The sequence below is a fragment of the Tachyglossus aculeatus genome, unplaced genomic scaffold, assembly GCF_015852505.1.
Source record: "Tachyglossus aculeatus isolate mTacAcu1 unplaced genomic scaffold, mTacAcu1.pri scaffold_155_arrow_ctg1, whole genome shotgun sequence".
NCBI lineage: Eukaryota > Metazoa > Chordata > Mammalia > Monotremata > Tachyglossidae > Tachyglossus > Tachyglossus aculeatus.
In genome coordinates this window covers 304,048-319,437 of record NW_024044878.1, presented here as the reverse complement: position 1 = coordinate 319,437, position 15,390 = coordinate 304,048, and the positions used below count along the sequence as shown (strand labels likewise).

The 15,390-nt window shown below is 51.9% G+C and overlaps 1 pseudogene; it reads left to right on the top strand.

Moving 5' to 3' along the window:
- The first annotated feature begins 7,738 nt into the window (after positions 1-7,738).
- Positions 7,739-13,383, top strand: LOC119923204 (annotated as a pseudogene).
- The last annotated feature ends 2,007 nt before the right edge of the window (positions 13,384-15,390 follow it).

The window sequence follows — 15,390 nt, the reverse complement described above, 5'->3', positions numbered from 1 at the left end:
TATTATACAATGAATAATAATAATAGCAACAGTAAGAGTAGGAGAAGAAATCATAATGGTGTTTGTTGAGTGACAACTGAGAATAATAGGTGTTACAAAAAATTCAACCTGTACCCCTGCTCCTAGCTTCGGGGGCAGATTTGAGGATCAAAAGTAAGTCTAAAATACCCTTATGCAGCTACCTCTTCAATTTTATTTAATGGAATTTGTTAAAGCACTTACTATGTACCAGGCACTGTATTAACCACTGGGGTAGATACAAGGTAATCAAGTTGGACACAGTCCATGTCCCACATGGGGCCCACAGTATTCATCCCCATTTTACAGATGAGGGAGCCCAGAGGAGTGAAGTGAGTTCCCCAAGGTCACACAGCAGACACGTGGCAGAGCCAATATTAGAACCCAGGTCATTCTGACTCTCAGACCCGTCCTCTACCCTCTGCTGGTTATAAATAAAGAGGGTGAATCCAAGTGCAGAGATCCATCTCCAGACATGGGAACTAGATTTATGTACCAGGCAAGAGCAGCTGGATAAAAACTCTTCTACCAAACTAGTCAAAGCCATTGGATATAGGTAGTGCGCAGGCAGGAAAAGTCTCCAAGGACAAATATCTCTAAGGACAAATATCTCAGATCTTTGCTGGAGGCCCAGTCTGTATAGAGTCAATCCACGGGGAGAGAAATAACAGGGTCAGAGTATTAAGTGAAACTTTCTATCCCTGGAGAAAAGACTCATTATTTAATCTTTCAATCGTATTTATTGAGCGCTTACTGTGTGCAGAGCACTTTACAGAACCCTCCTCATCACCATCTTCACGTCCCTGCCCATGTGGGCTCACAGTCTTAATCCCCATTTTGCAGATGAGGTAACTGAGGCACAGAGAAGTTAAGTGATTTGCCCAAGGTCACAGAGCAGACAGGTGTCACACATGGGGCTCACAGTCTAAGTAGGAGGGAAAACAAGAGAAAGGAGGCCCAGAGAAATGAAGCAACTTGCCCAAGGTCATCCACTCCGAAATTCGTCCTATACCCACGTCCTTTTGACCCCCAGATTCCAGCCATGCTGCTCAGTGACCACTAGCTCACGCCATTCCACCGGTCTGGAATGCCTCCACACTCCAAATCAATCAAGTCGATCAATCAATCATATTTATTGAGCTCTTACTATGTGCAAAAACTGAATTAAGCCCTTGGGAGACTGCAGTGCCAAACTATGATAGACACATTCCCTTCCCACAACGAGCTAACAATCTAGAGTGGGAGACAGACATTAATATAAATAAATGAATTAGGGGTATATACATAAGCACTGCAGGACTGAGGGTGGGGCGAGTAAAAGGAACAAATCAGGGTGACGCAGAAGAGGTGGGAGAAGAAGAAAAGAGGGCTTATTCAGGGAAGGCCTCTTGGAGGAGACGGACCTTCAGTAAGGCTTCGATTGGGCTGGGGTGGTTGTGTAAGATTACAACTCTCTTAATATCTTCAGTGCCCTCCTAATATTATCATTTGTTTCCCCTGAATTTCCCACGGTGAACACCTTCTTCTCCCCACAACCTCTTCTCACTCACTCAATGATATTTACTGAGCGCTTACTATGCACAGAACACTGCACTAAGCGATTGGGAGAGTAGAATACAACAGAATTAGCAGACACATTCCCTGCCCATAACGAGCTCCCGGCTCAGACTCACCAGGTTAGGCCCGAGGTGGGATTTGCTGGTCTCCCCTGGATTCGGGTCGTGTCGTCATTCCTCCGCCCCCAGATTGTCGGCGAAACTTCTAAAAGGGGAGCGGGCACAACCCCCCCCCCCCCCACGCCCCGTTCACTCTGTTGCAAGTAGCCGGGAGGCTCTCCAGATAGTCACGTCTTCTTTCTTTCCCAAAGCCCCGCCACAGAAGCCCGGGATTCCGTTCCCGAGGGGCCGGCCCGTAATCACACTGCGTGGCCTTGCTGCTCCCGGAAGGATCCACTCCCCAGAGCGCCGCCATAGAAGCCCGGGACTCCGTTCCCGAGAGACCCGCCCGCCATCACACAGCGTGGCCCTGCTCCCGGAAAGATCCACTCCCCAGAGCGCCGCCATAGAAACCCGGGATTCCGTTCCCGAAAGTCCCGCCCGCCATCACACCGCGTGGCCCTGCTACTCCCGGTAGGATCCTCTCCGCAGAGATCCGCCATAGAAGCCCGGGACTCCTTTCCCGAGAGGCCCTCCGCCCGCCCGCCATCAAACCGCATGGCCCCGCTGCTCCCGGAAAGATCCTGTCCTCCGGATGCCGCTGGGAGGGCCGGTGTTCCCCCACCCTCCCTCCCTCCGTCTGTCCGCCCCAGCAGCCTGCTACTGGGAGCTTATGGCCCGCGGCCGGGTTCCTGGCGGCCCCCCACTCGGGCATCTGCATCCATGACCGACTACTCCGAGGCCTTTGGACTGGGCTCCCACCCCGCTATCATCGCTAAACTCACCCCGTAGAAGCCACCTCCACTCTATCCAAGTAGCCAACTGGGATCACGGGACATTGTGTCCCCCTACTTGTTCACGGTTCACTGTATCCCGTTGCTTGTCCACGAATCATTGTATCCCCTTGCTCGTCCGTGAGTCATTGTGTCCCCCTGATTCCACCCCTCACACACCGCTTAAGTGACCATCCTTGAGGAGCCCCCCACTCCCCGCTTCCCGATCCGGACCTGACTGATTCCCCGCCGCCCCACCGCATCCTGTACCCCGGTAAAAAAGACCCTTGTTATCAACAAGTTACTTTAACGACAACCTCATTCGCACGTAGTCAGCCCTCCCATGCTATTTGGCTGTTCGCTCCTCTCCCCAGGCATTTCCGCTCCCTGATCCCACCTTAACAGTTCCACCCTACTCCAGAGCTGCCATCCATAGGACTACATCCTCTTCCACCTCGGGACAAGTTTGCCAAAAGCCGCGGGATTCTGCTTGCCATTAGCCTCTTTGACCTGTTTTGACTGACCTATGGATAAATCATGGTCGCTTCTGCATGTTAATTGTTAACTGCTCTATGCGATGTCATCGTCTGCTTATTTTATTATTCCCACCGAATGTTAACTGCTAACGTCTCTCGATGATGTCACCACCTGCTTATTTTACTGCCATCGTATATTAATTGTTAACTGCTGTCTACGATGCCATCATTTTCTTATTTTTTGCCATCACATAGTATCATCAATCGTATTTATTGAGCTCTTACTGTGTGCAGAGCACTGTACTAAGCGCTTAAGCTAAGCATAGTAGTTGTTATCTGCTCTCTATGACATTATCATCTGCCTATTTTATTATTGCCATAGTATGTTAATTGTTAACTACCCTCTGTGATGCCATCGCCTACTTCTATCATTGCTACTATGTTTTTGCTTCTGCATTTCAATTGTTAACCTCCCGCTGTGCTGTCATTAACCCTGCTGACCTCACCATGAACTATCAATTCCTTTGCTCCCAACTGCCATTTCCATTCCTCACCTTCCTCTTCCCCTCTCCTACCCAGCTTTTCCCCTCCCTTTTCCCCACCCCGCCCCTTCCCCTTTCCCCCTCCCCAGGATCCCTCTGTACCAGCGCCAACCCTCAACTCCTCCCTCCCAGCCCCCTTCCTCCCCTCCTTCCGCCCCCACCCCATCCCAGTTCTCCTTTCTCATCACCACCCCTCTTCCCACTCTCCCCGCCTAGGCCCCCGCCCACTCATCCCAAACCAAACACTCCCTACCCCTCGCACCCTTCCCCCTCCCTCCCCTCCCTCTGCAGCTGCTGCTAAGTGTGGCCTCTGGAACCCCCGCTCCGTTATAGGTAAGCTCCCTTTCATCCTGGATCTATACCTTTCCAGCTCTCTACTCCTCCTAGCCCTATCTGAAACATGGCTGTCTCCGGACGACACGGTCTCTTCTGCTCTCTCTACAGTGTAGGCTTCTTCTCCCACTCCCCCAGACTCACAGGAAAAGGTGGTAGTGTCGGTTTCCTTCTCGCCTCCCATGTCGCCTTCGTACTATCCCTCCTCCCCCTTCCCTTCCCTTCCCTTCCTTTGAAGCCCACATTATTCACCTCTACCACCCCCTCCAGATTCTTGTAGCCGTCATCTACCGCCCCCCCCGGCCCCACCTCCAACTTCTTTAACGACCTTGACCCCTTCCTCACCTTCCTTCTCTCCTTTTCCATGCCCATTCTGATCCTAGGAGACTTCAACATCCACATGGATAACCCTGGTGACTCCTCTGCCGCCCGCCTTCTATCTCTCCTTGACGCTGCCAACCTCTTGCTCCACCCCACCTCGTCTACTCACCAACTTAGTCACACCCTCGACCTCATCATCTCCTACCGCTGCACTATCTCCACCCTCACCAACTCTGAAATCCCTCTCTCTGATCATAATCTTCTCACCTGCCTCCGCACTCACACTCCTCTCCCCTGTAAATCTATATTACTACCTCACAGAAACCTCCGCTCTCTCGACCCCATCCATCTTTCTGAGCTCCTCACACCCCACCTCGCCTCCCTTTCCTCTCTACCCAATCTTGATGATCAGATTACGGCTCTCAACTCTACCCTCTCTACTCATCTCGACTCCCTCGCTCCCCTTTCCCATCGCCACTCTCGTACCACTAACCCACAGCCCTATCCGCCTCCTTTGCTCTTATGCTCGAGCCTATGAACGCTGATGGCGAAAGTCTAAACACCATGCCAAACTCGTTCAATTCAAGTTTATCCTATCCTGCCTTAACTCTGCCCTCTCCTCTGCCAGACAAAATTATTTCTCCTCCCTTATAGACACCCATGTCCATCACCCCCGTCAGCTCTTCCGTACATTGAGCTGCCTTCTCAGGCACCCTGTTCCTCCCCCTCCTCCTTTCCTCACCCCCAACGATCTGGCCTCCCAATTCATTAGTACTCTATTTATTACTCTATTTATTTACTCATTTATTACTCTATTTATTTATTTATTTATTTTATCTGTACATATTTATTCTATTTATTTTATTTTGTTAGTATGTTTTGTTTGTTGTCTGTCTCCCCATTCTAGACTGTGAGCCTGCTGTTGTGTAGGGACCGTCTCTACATGTTGCCAACTTGTACTTCCCAAGCGCTTAGTACAGTACTCTGCGCACAGTAAGCGCTCAATAAATACGATTGAATGATTGAATGAATGGAGAGGAAAGGGCAGATCTTGGCTATGTTGCGGAGGTGAGACCGGCAGTTTTTGGTGATGGATTGGATGTGAGGAGTGAACGAAAGAGCAGAGTTGAGGATAACACCAAGGTTGTGGGCTTGTTAATTGTTAACTGCTCTCTGTGATGTCATCACCTACTTATTTTATTATTGCTACTGCATTATTGCTACTGCATGTTAATTGTTAACTTCCCGCTGTGTTGTCATTTACCTTGCTGAACTCACCATGAACTATCAGTTCCCCTGCTCCCAACTGCCATTCCTATTCCTAATCTTCCCTTTCCCCTCTCCCACACAGCTCTCTCCCTCCCTTTCCTCCACCCCACCCCTCCCCCTCCCCACAATCCCTCTGTCCCAGCGCCAACCCTCAACTCCTCCCCGCCAACCCCCTCCCTCCCCACCTTCCCGGCCCCACCTCATCCCAGTTCTCCTTTCTCATCGCCAGCCCTCTTCCCTCTCTCCCCGCCCAGGCCCCCGCCAACTCATCCTAATCCAAACCCTCCCCACCCCTCGCACCATTCCCCCTCCCTCCCCTCCCTCCACAGCTGCTTCCAAGTGTGGCCTTTGGAACCCCCGTTCCCTTATAGGTAAGTTCCCTTTCATCCTGGACCTATTCCTTTTCAGATCTCTACTCCTCGCCCTAACTGAAATATGGCTCTCTCCGGATGACACGGTCTCTTCTGCTGCTCTGTCCAGTGAAGGCTTCTTTTTCTCATACGCCCCCAGACTCACAGGAAAAGGAGGAGGTGTCGGTTTCCTTCTCGCTCCCCAATGTCGCTTTCGCACTATCCCTCCTCCACACTTCCCTTTCCTTCCCCTGCTTTGAAGCCCACATTATTCGCCTCTACCCCCCCTCCAGACCTCGACTCCGCTCTCTCGTTCTCCCTTCACATCCAAGCCCTCACCAAAACCTGCCGGTCTCACCTCCGCAACATTGCCACCATCCTCCCTTTCCTTTCCATCCAAACCGCTACCCTGCTCGTTCAAGCTCTCATCCTGTCCCGTCTGGATTACTGTATCAGCCTCCTCTACGATCTCCCATCCTCCTGTCTCTCCCCACTTCAATCCATACTACACGCCGCTGCCCGGATTGTCTTTGTGCAGAAACGCTCTGGGCATGTTACTCCCCTCCTCAAAAATCTCCAGTGGCTACCAATCAACCTACATATCAGGCAGAAACTCCTCACCCTCGGCTTCAAGGCTCTCCATCACCTCGCCCGCTCCTACCTCACCTCCCTTCTCTCCTTCTACAGCCCAGCCCGCACCCTCTGCTCCTCTGCCGCTAATCTCCTCACCGTTCCTCATTCTCGCCTGTCCCGCCGTCGAACCCCGGCCCACGTCATCCCCCTGGCCTGGAATGCCCTCCCTCCGCACATCCGCCAATCTAGCTCTCTTCCTCCCTTCAAGGCCCTACTGAGAGATCGCCTCCTCCTTTATCTCCCCCTCCCACTCTCCATCCCCCCCGCCTTACCTCTTTCCCTTCCCCACAGCACCTTTTATATATGTATATATGTTTGCACGTATTTATTACTCTATTTATTTTTTTATTTTACTTGTACATATTTATTCTACTTATTCTATTTTGTTAATATGTTTTGTTTTGTTCTCTGTCTCCCGCTTCTAGACTGCGAGCCCACTGCTGGGTAGGGACAGTCGCTATATGTTGCCAACTTGTACTTCCCAAGCGCTTATTACAGTACTCTGCACACAGTAAACGCTCAATAAATACGATTGAATGAATGAATGAATGAATGAATTCTTGTAGCCATTATCTACCGCCCCCCCCCGTCCCCACCTCCAACGTTTTTAAAGATTATGACCCCTTTCTCACCTTCCTCCTCTCCTTTCCCGTGCCCACTCTGATCCTCGGAGACTTCAACATCCACATGGATGTCCCCGGTGACTTCTCTGCCACCCGCCTTCTATCTCTCTTTGACGCTGCCAACCTCCTGGTCCACCCCACCTCTCCCACTTACCAACTTGGTGACACTCTCTACCTCATCATCTTTTACCGCTGACCTATCTCCACCCTCACCAACTCTGAAATCCCACTCTCTGATCATAACCTTCTCACCTGCCTCCTCACTCACACTCCTTTCCCCTGTAAATCTATATAACTACCTCACAGAGACCTCCGCTCTCTCCACCCCATCCATCTTTCTCAGCGCATCACACCCCACCTCGCCTCTCTTTCCTCTATACCAAATCTTTATGACCAGATTACTGTTCTCAACTCTACCCTCTCTACTCAGCTCAACTCGCTCGCTCCCCTTTTCATTAGCCGCTCTCGTACCACTAAGCCACTGCCCTGGATCACTGTCACTGTTCGCCTCCTTCACTCTTATGCTTGCATCACACCCCGCGGCCTTGCTGTTCCCGGAAGGACCCTCTCCTCAGAGCGCCGCCATAGACGCCCGGGACTCCGTTCCCGAGAGGCCCGTCCGCCCGCCCGCCATCACACCGCGCGGCCTTGCTGCTCCCGGAAGGATCCTCACCTCAGAGCGCCGCCATTGACGCCCGGGACTCCGTTCCCGAGAGGCCTTCCCGCCCGCCATCACAGCGCCCCCATGGACGCCCTCACTACTTCCACCCCCCCCGACTTAGGCGATCTTCCTTAAAGTGCCCCTCATCCCCCCCTTCCCGGTCCTGTCCTGACTGACTCTCCCCCCGCCCCCAGGTAAAAAGCCCTTCTTAGCACTATGTTACATCAACGACAACCTCATTCGCACCTCCTCAGCCCTCCCATGCTAGTTGACTGTTCGCTCCTCTCCCCAGGTATCTCTGCTCCCTGACCCCCCTTAACAGGCCCACCCTACTCCAGCACTTAATATTTTGTATCTGCTCTCTGTGACATCATTATCTGCTAATTTTATTATTGCCATAGCATATTGATTGTTTAATTACACCCTGTGATGCCATTGCCTACTTATATCATTGCTACTATTTTATTGCTTCTGCATCTCAATTGTTAACCTCCCACCGTACTGTCACTCGCCATGCTGACCTCACCATGAACTTTCAATTCCCTTGCTCCCAACTGCCATTCCCATTCCTCACCTTCCCCTTCCCCTTCCCCTCTCCCACCCAGCTTTTTCCCTCCCTCTCCCCCACCAAGACCACTCCCTCTCACGCCCTACCAAGGATTCCTCTGTACCAGCACAGGTCCTCCGCTTCTCCCTCCCGGCCCCTCCCTCCCCTTCTCCCCGCCCCCAGCCCATCCCAGTTCTCCTTTCCCATCGCCACCCCCCTTCCCACTCTCCCTGCCCAGGCCCCCGCAAACTCATCCCAACCCAAACCCTCCCCACCCCTCGCACCCTTCCCCCTCCCTCCCCTCCCTCGACAGCTGCTGCCAAGTGTGGCCTCTGGAACCCCCGCTCCGTTTTAAGTAAGATCCCTTTCATCCTGAACCTATTCCTTTCCAGCTCTCTACTCCTCCTCGCCCTAACTGAAACTTGGCTGTCTCCAGACGACACGGTCTCTTCTGCTGCCCTCTGCAGTGCAGGCTTCTTCTTCTCCCACTCCCCCAGACTCACCGGAAAAGGAGGAGGTGTCGTTTCCTTCTCGACTCCAATGTCGCTTTCGCTCTATCCCTCCTCCCCCTTCCCTTTCCTTCCCGTCCTTTGAAGCCCACATTATTCGCCCCTACCACCCCCTCCAGATTCTTGTAGCGGTCATCCACCGCCCTCCCGGCCCCACTTCCAACTTCTCTAACGACTCTGACCCCTTCCTCACCTTCCTTCTCTCCTTCGCCATGCCCACTCTGATCCTCGGAGACTTCAATATCCACATAGATATCCCTAACGACTCCTCTGCCGCCCGCCTTCTATCTCTCCTTGACGCTGCCAACCTCTTCCTCCACCACACCTCACCCACTCACCAACTTGGTCATACCCTCGACCTCATCATCTCCTACCGCTGCACTGTGTCCACCATCACCAACTCTGAAATCCCTCTCTCTGACCATAATCTTCTCACCTGCATCCTCACTCACACTCCTTTCCCCTGTAGATCTGTAGTACTCCCTCACAGAGATCTCCGCTCTCTGGACCCCACCCATCTTTCGGAGCGCCTCACACCCCACCTCGCCGCCCTCTCCTCTCTACCCAGTCTTGATGATCAGATTACTGCTCTCAACTCTACCCTTTCTACTCAGCTAGACTCACTCGCTCCCCTTTCCCTTCGCCGCTCTAGCACAACTAACCCACAGCCCTGGATCACTGCCACTGTCCGCCTCCTTCGCTCTTATGATCGAGCTGCCGAACGCTGCTGGTGAAAGTCTAAACACCATGCCAACCTCGTTCACTTCAAGTTTATCCTTTCCTGCCTTAACTCAGCCCTCTCTTCTGTCAGACAAAACTATTTCTCCTCCCTTATTGACACCCATGCCCATCACCCCCGCCAACTCTTCCGTACATTCAACTCCCTTCTCAGGCCCCCGGTTCCTCCCCCTCCTCCTTCCCTCACCCCCAAAGATCTGGCCTCCTACTTCATTAACAAAATTAAATCCATCAGGTCCGACCTCCCCAAAGTCACTTCCCCCCATTCTCCAATCCCCCGGCTCTCAACACTCTCTGCTACTCTCCCATCCTTCCTAGCAGTATCCTCAGAGGAGCTCTCCTCCCTCCTCTCAAGTTCTACTCCGGCCACCTGTGCTTCTGACCCCATTCCATCTCATCTCATGAAATCTCTCGCTCCATCCCTTCTCCCCTCCTTAACTTCCATCTTCAACCGCTCACTCTCCACTGGTTCCTTCCCCTCTGCCTTCAAACATGCCCATGTCTCTCCCATCCTAAAAAAACCCTCTCTTGACCCCACCTCACCTTCTAGTTATCGCCCCATATCCCTCCTACCATTCCTTTCCAAACTCCTTGAACGAGTTGTCTACACTCGCTGCCTCGAATTCCTCAACAACAACTCTCTCCTCGACCCCCTCCAGTCTGGCTTCCGTCCCCTACATTCCACGGAAACAGCCCTCTCAAAGGTCACCAATGACCTCCTGCTTGCAAAATCCAACGGCTCCTACTCTGTCCTAATCCTCCTCGACCTCTCAGCTGCCTTTGACACTGTGGACCACCCCCTTCTCCTCAACACGCTATCTGACCTTGGCTTCACAGACTCCATCCTCTCCTGGTTCTCTTCTTACCTCTCCGGTCGTTCTTTCTCAGTCTCTTTTGCAGGCTCCTCCTCCTCCTCCCATCCTCTTACTGTGGGGGTCCCCAAGGTTCAGTGCTTGGTCCCCTTCTGTTCTCGATCTACACGCACTCCCTTGGTGACCTCATTCGCTCCCACGGCTTCAACTATCATCTCTACGCTGATGACACCCAGATCTACATCTCTGCCCCTGCTCTCTCCCCCTCTCTCCAGGCTCGCATCTCCTCCTGCCTTCAGGACATCTCCATTTGGATGTCTGCCCGCCACCTAAAGCTCAACATGTCGAAGACTGAACTCCTTGTCTTCCCTCCCAAACCCTGCCCTCTCCCTGACTTTCCCATCTCTGTTGACGGCACTGCCATCCTTCCCGTCTCACAAGCCCGCAACCTTGGTGTCATCCTCGACTCTGCTCTCTCATTCACCCCTCACATCCAAGCCGTCACCAAAACCTGCCGGTCTCAGCTCCGCAACATTGCCAAGATCCGTCCTTTCCTCTCCATCCCAACCGCTACTCTGCTCATTCAAGCTCTCATCCTATCCCGTCTGGACTACTGCATCAGCCTTCTCTCTAATCTCCCATCCTCATGTCTCTCTCCACTTCAATCAATACTTCATGCTGCTGCCCGGATTATTTTTGTCCAGAAACGCTCTGGGCTTATTACTCCCCTCCTCAAAAATCTCCAGTGGCTACCAATCAATCTGCGCATCAGGCAGAAACTCCTCACCCTGGGCTTCAAGGCTCTCCATCACCTCGCCCCCTCCTACTTCACCTCCCTTCTCTCCTTCTACAGCCCAGCCCGCGCCCTCCGCTCCTCCGCCTCTAATCTCCTCACCGTACCTCGCTCTCGCCTGTCCCGCCATCGACTCCCGGCTCACTTCATCCCCCGGGCCTGGAATGCCCTCCCTCTGCCCCTCCGCCAAGCTAGCTCTCTTCCTCCCTTCAAGGCCCTGCTGAGAGCTCACGTCTTCCAGGAGGCCTTCCCAGACTGAGCCCCTTTCTTCCTCTCCCCCTCGTCCCCCTCTCCATCCCCCCCATCTTACCTCCTTCCCTTCCCCACAGCACCTGTATATATGTATATATGTTTGTACATATTTATTACTCTATTTATTTATTTATTTTATTTGTACATATCTATTCTATTTATTTTGTTTTGTTAGTATGTTTGGTTTTGTTCTCTGTCTCCCCCTTTTAGACTGTGACCTACAGAAGGCCAGAAAAGGCAGTGCGGCTGCTGCTCTGCTTCAGCTCCACGAGAAAGAGAAGCTCCTCTCCGCCGTCCGGGAAGACGCCGCTCTGGTGAAGGAGCAGTGCAAGAAGCTCACTCAGGAGCTGATGACAGAGAAGGAAAGGGGGAGCCTGTTTTTGGCCAAGATGAGGGAAAGGATCGGGACTCTGGAAAAAGAGCACGGAGTTTTCCAGAACAAAATCCATGCCGGATACCAAGAGGCTCAGGAGATGCAGATGAAGTTTCAGCAAGTCCGGGAGCAGATGGAGGCCGAGATTACCCACCTGAAGCAGGAAAACGGCATCCTGCGGGATGCGGTCAGCAATACCACCAACCAGCTGGAGAGCAAGCAGGCGTCGGAGCTGAACAAGCTGCGGCGGGACTATAGCCGGCTGCTGACCGAGCTGAGAGACAAGACGGGGACGCTGCGGCAGGAGGAGATCCAGAAGAAGAACGCCGCGCAGGCCCTCGCCCAGCTTAAGGTCAAGCAACAGGAGACGGAAAGAAGGTGGGAGGAAATTCAGAGTTATCTCAGGAAAAGAACAGCCGAGCATGAAGAGGCACAGAAAGACCTGCAGACGAAGCTGGTATCCAAGGATAACGAAGTCCAGAGTCTGCGAGGGCAACTGACGGAGGCCATGCTGTCCCAGCAGCAGCTGGAGCAGAGGCTGATCCAGCTCATGGAGGCCGAGCAGAAGAGGGCAAAGAAAGAGGATTCGTTCCATCTGCAGACCCAGGAACTTCTGGAGCAGAATGAAACTCTGAAAGCTCAGCTCCAGCAGTGTCACACCCAGATGGTGTCCAGGTAACTTCCGCTTCGGCCCTGGCAGAGGAGCTACATAAAGTGATCGCGGAAAAAGATAAGAAGATGAAACAAGCCGAGGACTCGCTGGCTATTGAGCGCAGTCACCTGGCGAGCAAATAGGAGGAGTTCAAGGTAGCCCAGAATATGAATTACTTGCTAAAAGCATAAGTGCAGAAGTTGAAGGCTCTGACGAACGAGCAGGCTTCCGCTGCCCACGAATTGGAGAAGATGCAAAAGAGTATTTACCTGAAGGACGATAAGATCCAAGCCCTCTAAGAGCAACTCCAAGGAGAACTCCTCCAGGTTGCCAACAAAATGGAAGAATTTAAGATTCTGAAAGATCAAAACAAGGCTTTGCAGGTCGAAGTTCAGAAACTCCGAGCTCTGGTGTCTGAGCAGGTGACAAAAGAGTGCGTGGAGCAAATGGAAAGAAGCATTCAAGAGAAAGACGAGAAATTAAAAACCGTTGAAGAACTCCTGGAAACCGGGTTGATACAGGTGGCTAATAAAGAAGAGGAATTGAAGGCCTTAAGGACAGAAAACGCGACACTGAAAAAAGACGTCGAACGCCTTCGAGCCCAGCAAACCGATCAGGTGGCTCTCACTTCCCTCAACGAAGAACTCCAAAGAGCGACCCGCGAGAAGTACGGGAAGCTCAAATCCGCGGAAGAGCTCCTGCAAGCCGAACCGCAGAAGGCCGCGAGCAAAGAGAAGACCATTCAGGCTCTGAAGCGGGAAGTGGAGGCCCTGAAAGAAGAAGTGGGAAAAATCCAGCTTGAGAAGGTCCAGCAGGTATACTTCACGGCCCAAATCCGGGAGCTTGAGAGTCTATTGAAAGGGAAGGAGGAACAAGTGAAACGCGGAGAACGTGCTGGAAGAGAGGGAGAAAGAGCTGGCCGACCACGGAAAACGGTTACAGGCCCTTCGAGACGAAAACGCCTCCCTAAAAACCCACGTCCAGGAGCTCGCACAGAACAGCTCGCAACAGGCGGCAGCAGCACTACAAATTCAGGAGCTCAAACGCCTGTAAATACTCCTCTGGGTGAGGCCAACGTGCAAGGCTGATGCGTCCTGAAAGTTTCGGGCTGCTTTGGAGACTTTCTGAAAAATTTTACTGTTTACTGTTACTCTATTTATTCATTTATTTTACGTGTACATATCTATTCTATTTATTTTATTTTGTTAATATGTTTGGTTATGTTGTCTGTCTCCCCCTTCTAAACTCCTCACCCTGGGCTTCAAGGCTCTCCATCACCTCGCCCCCTCCTACCTCACCTCCCTTCTTTCCTTCTACAGCCCAGCCTGCACCCTCTGCTCCTCTGCCGCTAACCTCCTCACTGTGCCTCGTTCTCGCCTGTCCTGCCTTCGACCCCCGACCCACGTCCTCCCCTGGCCTGGAATGTCCTCCCTCCGCACATCTGCCAAGCTAGCTCTCTTCCTCCCTTCAAATCCCTACTGAGAGCTCACCTCCTCCAGTAGGCCTTCCCAGACTGAGCTCCCTCCCTCATCTTCCCCCTCCCCCCTCCATCCCCCCCCCCCTTTCCTCCTTCCCCTCCCCACAGCACCTGTATATATGTTTGTTCATATTTATTACTCTATTTTACTTGTACATATTTACCATTCTATTTATTTTAGTTTGTTAATATGTTTTGTTTTGTTGTCTGTCTCCCCCTTCCAGACTGTGAGCCCGCTGTTGGGTAGGGACCGTTTCTATATGTTGCCAACGTGTACTTCCCAAGGGCTTAATGCAGTGCTCTGCACACAGTAAGCGCTCAGTAAATACGATTGAATAAATGAATGAATCTGTAGGCGATTCTCATGAGGAGACGAGAGCAAAGCTCTTTAAAGGGGTCTGTTTACATCATGGGAAGGGCTCTCAGGGGTCTTTCAAAGCCCTTGGTGGTTTCTATCTCACAGGAAGGCTTCGAGGTGGCCAAACCAACCTGTAAACGCACTGGTTCCTCCTGATTTCCTGGGTCGGTAGCTTTCGCATTCATCCTGCCCTACTGCAGCCCAGCCCACACGCTTCACTTCTCTAATGCCAGCTTACTCACCGTGCTCCATTCTCATCTATCTCACCGCCGACCCCTTTTCCACATCCTGCCCCTGGCCTGGAACTCCTCCGCCATGTACACCAGAAAACCAGTCTCTCCATCTTTGAAGTCTTATTAAGGCAACATCTCTAAGAGGCCTTTGCTGAATAAGCTTTCTTTTCCCTGGCTCTCTCTCTCTTCTGCATCATCTATGTACGTAGATCTGGGAAATTTGGGCGTCTGGTCTTTGCCCTACCCTTAGCCCCAGAGCATTTATATACATATATTTAAGTTATAGACTACTAATTATGTATTTATGTTAATGTCTGCCTCCCCCTCTAGACAGTAGGCTTGTTGTGGGCGGGGAATGTATCTACCAACCCTGTTGTATTGGATTCTCCCAAACACTTAGTGCAGTGCTCCTTCCCCAACATCCTGACCATTGGTTTAAAAAATCTCACCTGCTTTCCCCATCTCACCCACGATGTCTTTCCACCTCACCCACCAGATCGCCCCTTCTCACCCACCATCTCTCTATCTCACCCACTCGCTCTCCCCATTCCATCCACACTTTGTCCTGCATCAAACATTTCACTCCTCTTCCCAAGATCACCCTCCAGCTCTTGCCTCCCAAATCTGACCCTCAACCCTTCTCTAGATCATGCTACTACTGTTTCCCTAACCCGGAGCTCCCTCCTTTCCAAATCCTTTACTTTCAAAGCCTTCCTAAAATCCCACCTCCTCTGAAATGTTTTCCTGATTAATTCGCCTCACCCTACAATATAATCAATTTAACACCTCTCTTACCCGTTATGCACCCAATTCATATTCTGAGCTCATATGTATTGACTTTCTATCTATGTATCTGTTTGCGTATTTACTTGCACTGCAATAATTTATTGATTTCCTCCTGATGCATTTTACAACTTCCAGCTATATGCTTCTTCTTTATCCTGCTCCCTCTGTTTTTTATGGTATTTGTTAAGCACTTACTATGTCGAACA